Here is a 9,663-nt window from a genome sequence, read left to right as displayed (position 1 = left end):
GGATAAACTGTTTTTTTAAGTGGGATCTTAAAATCCCCTGAATTATATGCCCTTTTTAACTTAATGAATTGGGAACATTTTTGTTACAATAGACCACTGTTGTATTATAATTTTTCTATTAACTGTATATAGTATATTACATTGTAATTTATTGAAATAATCCCCTATGGGTAAACAATTGCATTGTTTTTAACACTTTGCTGTCTTAAATAATATTTTGATGAATATGTCTACAAAATATCTTGATATATATCATTGATTATTTCCTTAGGACAGATTATTTTTAAATGGAAATGCTAGGTTAAAGAAAAGCTCTATTTTTAAGGCTTTGTCACATCACTCTACAAAAGCATTTTTCAAAAAATAGAAATATCATTTGACCCAGGAATCCCACTCTTAGGAATTTACCAAAAGAATACTACTTCTCAGATTCAAAATGACATATGCACCCCTATGTTTATCACAGCACTGTTTACTATAGCCAAGATATGGAAGCAACCTAAGTGTCCATCAGTAGATGAATGGATAGAGAAGATGTGGCACATATACACAATGGAATACTATTCATCCATTAGAAAAAAACAAATCCTATCATTTGCAACAACATGATGGAGCTGGAGGATATTATGCTCAGTGAAATAAGCCAGGCAGACAAAGACAAGTGCCAAATAATTTCCCTCATTTGTAGAGTATAACAATGAAGCAAAACTGAAGAAACAAAACAGCAGCAGACTCACAGACTCCAAGAAGGGACTAGCGGTTACCAAAGAGGAGGGGTAGGGAAGGGCAGGTGGTGGAGGGAGAAGGGGATTGAGGGCTATTATGTTTAGTACACATGGTGTGAGGGGTCACGGGAAAACAGTGTAGCACAGAGAAGGGACATAGTGAATCTGTGGCATCTTACTACACTGATGGACAGTGACTGCAGTGGGGTATGGGTGGAGACTTGATAATATGGGTATATGTAGTAACCACATTGTTTTTTCATGTGAAACCTTCATAGGAGTGTATATCAATAATACCTTAATAAAAAATTAATAAATAATAAAATTTAAAAAATGGATAACCATAAAAAAAATCATTTTTCAAAACTTTCTAGTGTTAAGAGCTTCTTTTATAGTCATAAAAATTATTTAGGATCCCAAAGAGCTTTTTTTATGTGGGTTATTTTTGCCAATACTAACCATTTTATAAATTAAGGCATGGAGATTTTTAAAATATCAATTCACTTAACCTAACAATAAGAAATGTATTGTTAATATACATGATTAATTAATAAAAAATAATGTAACAAAACAAAAAATGTAATGAGGAAAGTGGCGGGTTTTTTTTACATTTTTGCAAGTCTCATTAATATCTGACTTAAAATAAAGATGCTGGATTTTCATACCTATTTCTGCATCAATATGTTGCAATATCACAGAGCATGAAGCTTCTGGAATACTCCACTATACACTAGTGAGAGAATGAGGGTGAAAAAAGCAAATAACATCTTAGTATTATTATGAAAATAATTTTGATATTTCAGACACCCTGAAGGGCTTCAGAGAGCCCATGAAACATTGTCTTTAAAAAAAACAAAAGCTTTGCTAATGTGTTAACCAAAAAGCAGGATCTCTCTGTGTTGCTTTGTTTTTAAAAGAAAAAAACATTTTTTGAGATATAAATTACATGCTATAACATTTACCCATTTGAAGTGTATAAATCATGATTGTTTTAAGCCACTAAGTTTTAGGGTAGTTTGTTACACAGCCAAAGCTAACTGATATAAATTATATATTAATATTGACAGAAGAGAAGCATTAAATAATATATGAAATAAATAGCTTCTGTACAGTCAGGACAGCTAAATCAATAAGTGACATTATTATTGTTATTGTTACTCTTCGTAACAGTCAAATATTTATCAAGTTCCTCCTAAAAGCATTTATTATTCTCTCTCTCATTCAGATTGCTCCATAACCAACCTATGAAGATTTTATTAGCTCAGTTTCTGTCCTTACAGATTTTTAGGAAATTGCTATTGTCTACCACAGTGGTGCTGGGAAGAACCCAAAAGAGTGAGATGATGCCATCCCAGCTCACAAAGAGTCAGCAAGATGTACAAATGTGAAACGTGTAAAAGACACCATCCATTCATTCTTTCATTTATTTATTTCATTAACAAGTGTTGAGTATCCACTTTTCACAAGGCTCTGTGTTGGACTCTGAGGGACACAGAGCCTAAGCATGGATTTCCCCCACCTGAAACCTGCTCCCACCTTAAGGGGGTCAGCTGGTGGCGGTCTGCATATATAAATGCTGAGGAACACATCACAATGTAGATTCCAAGAAAATAAAGATCCAGGATGTCGCTCCTTCTACCAACAACGAGCACTCACACCACAAGTGTGTCCTACGTGGGTATCCCCACCTGGACCGGTACCACTACTATTCCTGAAAGCCGGCCTCTCGCCACTGAATGGTAAACTGCAATCTCTCTCTCACCCAGTACCGCTCTGCTGATGGAAGGCAGGAGCAAGTGTGTGGTCTGATGGCGGAGTCTAGGCCCCAGGGCAGCACCCAGGCTGCAAGGAGTTCTGGGTTCTACCTGGGGCTGGGGGGCGGGAGGACTCACAATGTGGGAAGTTCTCCAAACATAGGGAGGGTGGTGTTCAGTGTGACGGACGGAAGGAATCCTCAAGACCACACTTAGCCTGACCTTTCAGTCAGCACCTGAGCACACTGAGACCCAGAGAGGCCAAGGGACTGGTCCAGCATCACACAGAGAACCATGACCCTGGACTGACTTCTGGGCTAGTGTCTTCTGGTTTTATCACCATGTCTTCATTCATTCCTTCAGCAAGGATTCAGTGAATGCGTGCGCTAGCGAGGTCTCTCCAACACGCATATGTCCCAGTAATGCCAGTGTAAGACTAGGGCACAGGGTCACATGTGACCTTCCTCCTGCCTTCTGGAAGTGTACTTGTAGTAGGGAAGACCCCTGGGTACGTGAGTCAGGCAGTGCCGGGTGCTAAGCGGTCCCCTCCTTGCCACCCGGCCAACGCCCGGCTCAAAGGCCCCTCGCCTGGAGCCTCCTCCCACCTGCGCAGCCTGCAGCCGTCGCCTCCCCGAGTGGCCCCTCCTCCAGCCGGCATCGACCCCGCATGCTCAGTCCGGAGATGAACCTGGAAACTGCTGAGAGACTTAACGTATCCACAGGGGCTGTTGTGGCCCAGAAACGGCACCGGAGGGAAGAGGCATTCTAGTTTGTGAATACAAATTTCTGAAGTTTCTGGGAATTTTCCCCAGAGGAGATGCTGCTTCAGTTGCTGCTTGAAAGATGGAGAGGTACTTTCTGGGCAGATGAGGTGAGGAAGGGCATTCCAGGAAGCGGGAACAGCGCGAACAAGGGCCTGGGGCAGGCGGCGGACGGGGCGGGGAGTGGCCTTTGAGGCCCTGCAGGTCACGTGACCATTAGGCAGCTGCCGTCCCAGGCCACGGGCCTGCTTCTCAGACCCCCGGGGAGCGAGAGCCCCATCTTACTCGTACCAGGGGATTGCCGCTGCGCCTCCCCATGCAGCACATCGGCCTCCCAGGTTCCTGTTCATTAGCCACATGGAGATGATTTAAGCCTCTCCATGAGTGCCATTTTCTTTCCCTTTCCTCTTCATGTAAAACATGTCACCACATTTCTGCACCTAGTTGCTCTCTGGTGAAAATAAATAGGTAAATAAATAATTTTTCACAAAACTAATTAGCAGAGAGGAAGATGCTAACGTGTTCTGCCAAGTGTATCTCTCCACCGCTCGCCTCCAGCCGGCGGGGGGCTGGGGGGTGGCGCTCTGGCTGGAGCCTGCGCCTCCGGAGACAGCAGGTCGCTCCAGGCCCCCGGCGTGGGACATGCCTCTCCACCTTCTGGCTGACCGTCCACCTGTTGGCCAAGCGGACTCTGCTTTAAGGATGAATGAGTCCTTGTGTTGGTGGAAAGGCCTGTGATGATGAGCCCAGGTTCTACAGCTGGACAGGCCCAGGTTGGATTTCTGCATCTGATGTTTACTAGCCATGAGACTGTCTTAGCCTCCGTTTCCTAATCTGCAAAATGGGGTTGCTGAAGATGCCAATCTCCCAGGGTTGTTTGTTGTGAGAATTCACTGGGGTGAGGCATGGAAAGCCCCAGGACCAGGACGTGTGATCTCCATTTTATAGTTAAGGGCCCTGAAGCTCAGAGAGGTGACATGGCCTGGCCAAGGTCACACCATCAGTGAGCTGGGATATGTCTCCAGGTCTGCCTAGTCCAATCTTCATGATCCCCCCCGGGACATCCTGCTTGGCAGACACTGTGATGTCCTCTGAAACAGGCCTGGGTCTCAGGTCCTCTGACAGTGGGAAGCAGAGGGAGGTCCAGCCCACCTTCCTCTGGGGCATCCTTGGGTGTCCCGCCCTGAGACAGCTCTGATTGCTACAACATATTCTCCAGCCAACACTGGGACCTGGGGTCTGACCATCGGGCTCCCTTTGAAATCAGGAGGCTCCTGGGAAACCTTTCTAATGGGCAACCTTGGCATGGAGAGAGGGGCACGCTGACAACCCGTGAGCAGCCCCCCAAGAGGGCTGCCTCTCTTCTTGCCTCACTGGTGTTTGATTAACTGATGGATGAGAGGGTTCCAGGGTGGTGGAGCAGGTTCTTAGAGATTTCCTTTGAAAGTTGTCCTATGTACATTTGTCAGTTCAGTAACTGCTGTGGAATCCGGGGCAGGAAGGGTCTGAACCTTGTTTACAGTAAATGCACCTCAGCACCGTGCTGAGCACGGACATGCAGCTCTAAGAGACAGGTCCTGCACCCCTTCCCACATTCAGATGAGAAAACCAAGGCCCAGAGAGATAAAAAACATTGCTCAGAGACACAGCCAGTGAGTAGCAGAGCCGGGCCAGCCCTTCAGCAGCAGCACGCAGGCTTCCCAAGTTCCACCGCTTAATCAGGGGGCAAGTTGGCAACACTCCCAGGAATTACACTTCTGGGAAAGTAAGAATTACCAAAGTTATGTCCACACTGTACTGTAGTCTATGAAGTGAGCAATAGCATCGTGTCTAAGAAACACCACACATATCTTAATTAAAAGTATTTTATTGCTAAAAAATGCTAATCATCATGTGAGCTTTCAGCCAGTCATAATCACTGCTCACAGGTCCCCACAAATACATGTCCTCAGGCTCAGCCATCAGCTGTGACCTCGCGCTCACAGGTCCCTGTGAGGCTCAGCTCCTGGACAGGACACTGGGGGGCTGGACACTGGAGGGCACCACTGAGGGTGACAAACCAAGTCTGGGGGACAGAGCAGAACTCTGAAGGGGAGGAAAGGAGGAGAGGGCTGGTGGTACCACCTCTCCTGTGGGCAAGTAAGGGAGGGGGCTGCAGCCCCCCAGGCTGCCACCACCCTTCATTAGAAGGGACACCTCATTCTTGCTTCACTGAAGCTCACTAGGGGAGACCAGAAAGACGGGCCTCGAGAAGGCAATTTTGTATTACATGTTGTCTCTCTCCCTTTGCCACCTGCTGATTCTCCTCCCTAAATAACTCATGGATCCACTCACTCCTCTCCATTTTCTTGCCACCATCTTAGTCCAAGCCACCTGTCTCATCTGGGTCATGACAACAGCCTCCTGCTGGAGCCTCCCTGCCTCCAGCCTCACCGCTGCCAATCCCAACTCCACGCAGTACCCTGAATGACAAGTCCCCCACGATCTAGCCAACCTTCCAGCTTCTTCTTTCCCAGCACCTACACTACTTAGGCTTCGAGTTAACTTTTGAATTAACTGTCCTCATCCCTCTTCCTCTTGAACTCTAGTTGCAGCAGTTCTGACCTTTGCCCAGTTCGCCAGGGAACCCATGCTCTGCGTGGACAGTTCTCTCTCCACCCTGCCTGATCTTGTCCTGCCAAAATATACCAGTCTTCCCAGATGTCAGTTTAAATGTCCTCCACCTCCAGGGAGTCCTGGCCACTAGATCCACCCAGCCACCCACTATGTTGGACCACGATGCTCAGGGCCCCTGCCTGTCATTATGTGTTTAATGCCTGTCTGCCCTGCTCGCTGCTACCAGAAGTGAGACCTGCCTGGTGCATTATCATGCACCCTGTTACCTCTCCCTAAATATCTCTGGGAGCCCCCCACCCTCCAGAGAGGAGAGCATTAAGCCCTTGGCTCTGCTCTCCCAAAAGAATGCAAGACCCCTCTGCAAAATCCTGGAGTTCATTCTTTCTGAGGGCCTCCATGATGGGGTGAGGGCCTCCGTGATGGGGTGAGGGCCTCCATGACAGGGTGAGGGGCTCTGATGGGATGAAGGCCTCTGTGATGGGGTGAGGGCCTCCATGATGGGGTGAGGGCCTCCGTGATGGGGTGAGGGCCTCTGTGATGTGGCCAGGGCCTCTGATGGGGTGAGGGCCTCCATGACAGGGTGAGGGGCTCTGATGGGATGAGGGCCTCTGTGATGGGGTGAGGGCCTCCATGATGGGGTGAGGGCCTCCGTGATGGGGTGAGGGCCTCTGTGATGGGGTGAGGGCTTCCGTGATGGGGTGAGGGCCTCTGTGATGTGGTCAGGCCTCTGATGGGGTGAGGGCCTCCATGACAGGGTGAGGGGCTCTGACGGGGTGAGGGCCTCTGTGATGGGGTGAGGGCCTCTGATGGGGTGAGGGCCTCTGATGGAGTTAGGGCCTCCATGATGGGGTGAGGGACTCCTCTGGTGCAGGACGAAGTTAGCACCAACTGATCAGCAAACCTCTGCTGCCAGGCCACCTCCTTGAAACTGCTCTGGGGGACCTAGCAGATGGCACACCTGCAGTCGGGGCGGATGCAGGGCTCCCAGCGGGAAGGTCAAGGCTGCTCCCTAGCCATCCAGTGGGGCCTCCCAGGCCTGGCCCCTGTCTCTAACCATGGTGGCGAGGCCGACTCATGTGGCAGACCGTAGACACCTGATCTCCCCGATGTTCACCGGGCCATCCAGAAACCGCTTTCAGAACAGAGGACCTCCTCACCAGACCCAGGAAAACAAGGAAGGAAAGGAGGGCAGGAGGGACAAGACTCTGAAGACTGTGATGTCAGCCCACCGACCACAGAGTCAATGAACCCGCGTCTGACCCCGGGCAGCACCCAGGAGCCCAGCTTCCACTCTGCGGCTATTTGCCCAGAAGAAGCCACGGGAGGGAGAAGAGCATGTCAGGGGACAGCTGGGCCTGGAGCCAAGAGGCCTGGATTCCGGCGCTGGCCCTGCCCCCTGGAGGCTGTGTGACACAGGGAACGTTGCCCGGCACCTTTGCGCTTCTGTCTCCTCTCTAGAATGGGGATGCTGACCTTGTCCTGGGCTGTTGAGTTGTCAGGATGCGTGGAGGAATGGCTGACTCACAGAAAGCACTCAGCACTGTCTGCCATTAGGCCCACTCTCCAGGCTTTATTCCCGCTCTTCCACTTTATTCTTGGGCTTCAAATTGTTTATCTATACGATAAAAGGGTCGGATCAAATGGTCTCTGAGTTGTCCTCCAGCTCTGGAATTATAACCCGGCATACATCAGTGAGGTTATTTTGGTTGCACGCCACAGATTTGCAACTCTGGCGCACTCTGCAGAAAGGGATTTGCAGGATGGTGTGGGGGGTCGGGGTGGGTATCCCCAGAACTCAGGATAGGGACAGAACCAGAGGGGCTGGTGAGCAGGGCTGCGACCTTGGAAGGCCTTGTCCAGGGAACCAGTGCCAAGAGGGGTCCACGTCTGCATGGCAACCTCTGGAGAGCCTCACTCCTCCACCAGCAGAGGGCAGGGCACTCAGATCCACAGGCCCGCCAGGCTGCACCCAGGGGAGACCAGGTCCTTGGGGTCTCCCCTTTTCTGTGGCACACAGAAAGAGGAACAAATGCCCCAGGGCACCACCAGCTGACACCTGCCATCCTGGGCAATGCGACAGAGGTCTGGAAATACTGACTTCTGATTCTACTGAAGGTGGTGAACAAACCTAAGTGAACTAGGCTGGCTGCTGTTGAGAGCTCGGAGATGCTGTTTTTTCCCATGGTCATTATCTGTGGGGGTGGGTGTTCCTTCTTCTCCAAAATATCTGTGCAAATACCACTTCCCCAGGAGTTCCTTGAAGGCCAAGGTCAGCACTGACACAATGTCCAGCACACAGTAGGTCCTTGATAGAAACCAACTGAATGGGGATGGTCAAGTAATTTCCCTGCAGAGGAAATGTCCAGACTGACTAAGGGAGGCAGCAGCATATTGCCACAAAGGAAAGAAGTGCACACAAAGGAGAGGAGATGGCTCTCTGGATCTGCAGGGGCTTCAGTGCTGGGTTCTGAGTCAAGGTGTCCAGCTCTGGCAATTACTGACTTGTCTGACCCTCAGCTTCTTCACTTGTAACATGGAGATAATTACAAAACCTACCTAATCAGGGCTGTTGTCAGTTTTGATGAGTTAATTATTCATTCTGCTAACATTTGTTGAGCACCTAGTATGTGCTGGTCGCAGTTCTGGGTGCTTGAGATACTTCACTAACCAAAATGGACAGAGACCCCTGCCCTCGGGGAGCTTGCATTCTAGTGAACATACACAGCGACTACTGCGATGTAGGTGCTCTGATTGTTACTAAAGTGTGAGTGACTTTCTCCTCTACAAACAGTAGCAGTATGGTTGGCTGGCAGCTCCAGCCACTTCTGTTGGGATGCATTTGCTAAGACTTATCAGATTTCCACAGTCTCATCTTTGTAGCAATGTCTTAGCAGCTGCCCAGGAAGCAAAGTTGTAGGTCACCAAGTGGAGAATGCAAAGGTAGAAATTCTGCCTTGATTCCTCACTCAATCAGTGAAGGCACATGGGACGTGGCCACATCTCGAATTTACTGTTTTGTATGAACAGTGGCTGTAGGTTCATCAGCACCGGCTCCAGGATGTCAAGCAACTGTAGGCCCCAGCACAGCCTGGAGGTGGCTGGGCCTACATCCGGCGTCCACCCTGAGCCCAGGAGACTGACATGTCCCATTGTGGATCCCGTCCATCCAGGCCTCTCATCCCTGTCAAACTCAGGGCCCCTCTTCCATCCTCCCCTTCCCTCTGATCCAGCACCCGTCTGCTGCCCTGTCTTTTCATCTCTGTATATTGGGGCCTTCCATGACCATTATTTTGGGGAACAGGCAAGGAGAAGGGCACAGCGTGGGTGTGAAACAGGCTGGCCCAGAACCAGTACGCCAGGCTCCTCCCCTCCAGCCCCCACTTCCCCAAAGCCCTCTGGGGGAGAGGCTGCTTTTTCACCCGTCTCTCGCCCCAGCACATGGGGCGTCACTGCCTTTTCCCCTTAACTTTTTCCATCTCCGCGGGTAACCCTGCTGGCCCAGTACCTATTCCCAATGCCTTTCCTCCTTCCTGCCTTCCACTGTTGGTGCTGGAAAGTTAAAATTCACTTTCCCAGCCTCCCTGCAGCTAGGAATAGACATTGACTCACAGGCAGAAGCTTCTGGAAGGTTTTTTCCCCTTGATTAAAGGAAACTGCCAATGGGTGTGGCCACCTCTTTCCCCTTTTGTTGCCTTGAAGGCCATGAAAATGTCTGGAACTGCAGAAGCCATCTTACAACCATGGGGTAAAAAAGTCAATAGACTGAGGATAGGGAGCAAGGAGAAGGAAAGGTCCTAGTCTTTAACG

Source organism: Manis javanica, chromosome 4, assembly GCF_040802235.1.
Source record: "Manis javanica isolate MJ-LG chromosome 4, MJ_LKY, whole genome shotgun sequence".
NCBI lineage: Eukaryota > Metazoa > Chordata > Mammalia > Pholidota > Manidae > Manis > Manis javanica.
Note: the sequence above shows the minus strand (reverse complement) of the source record.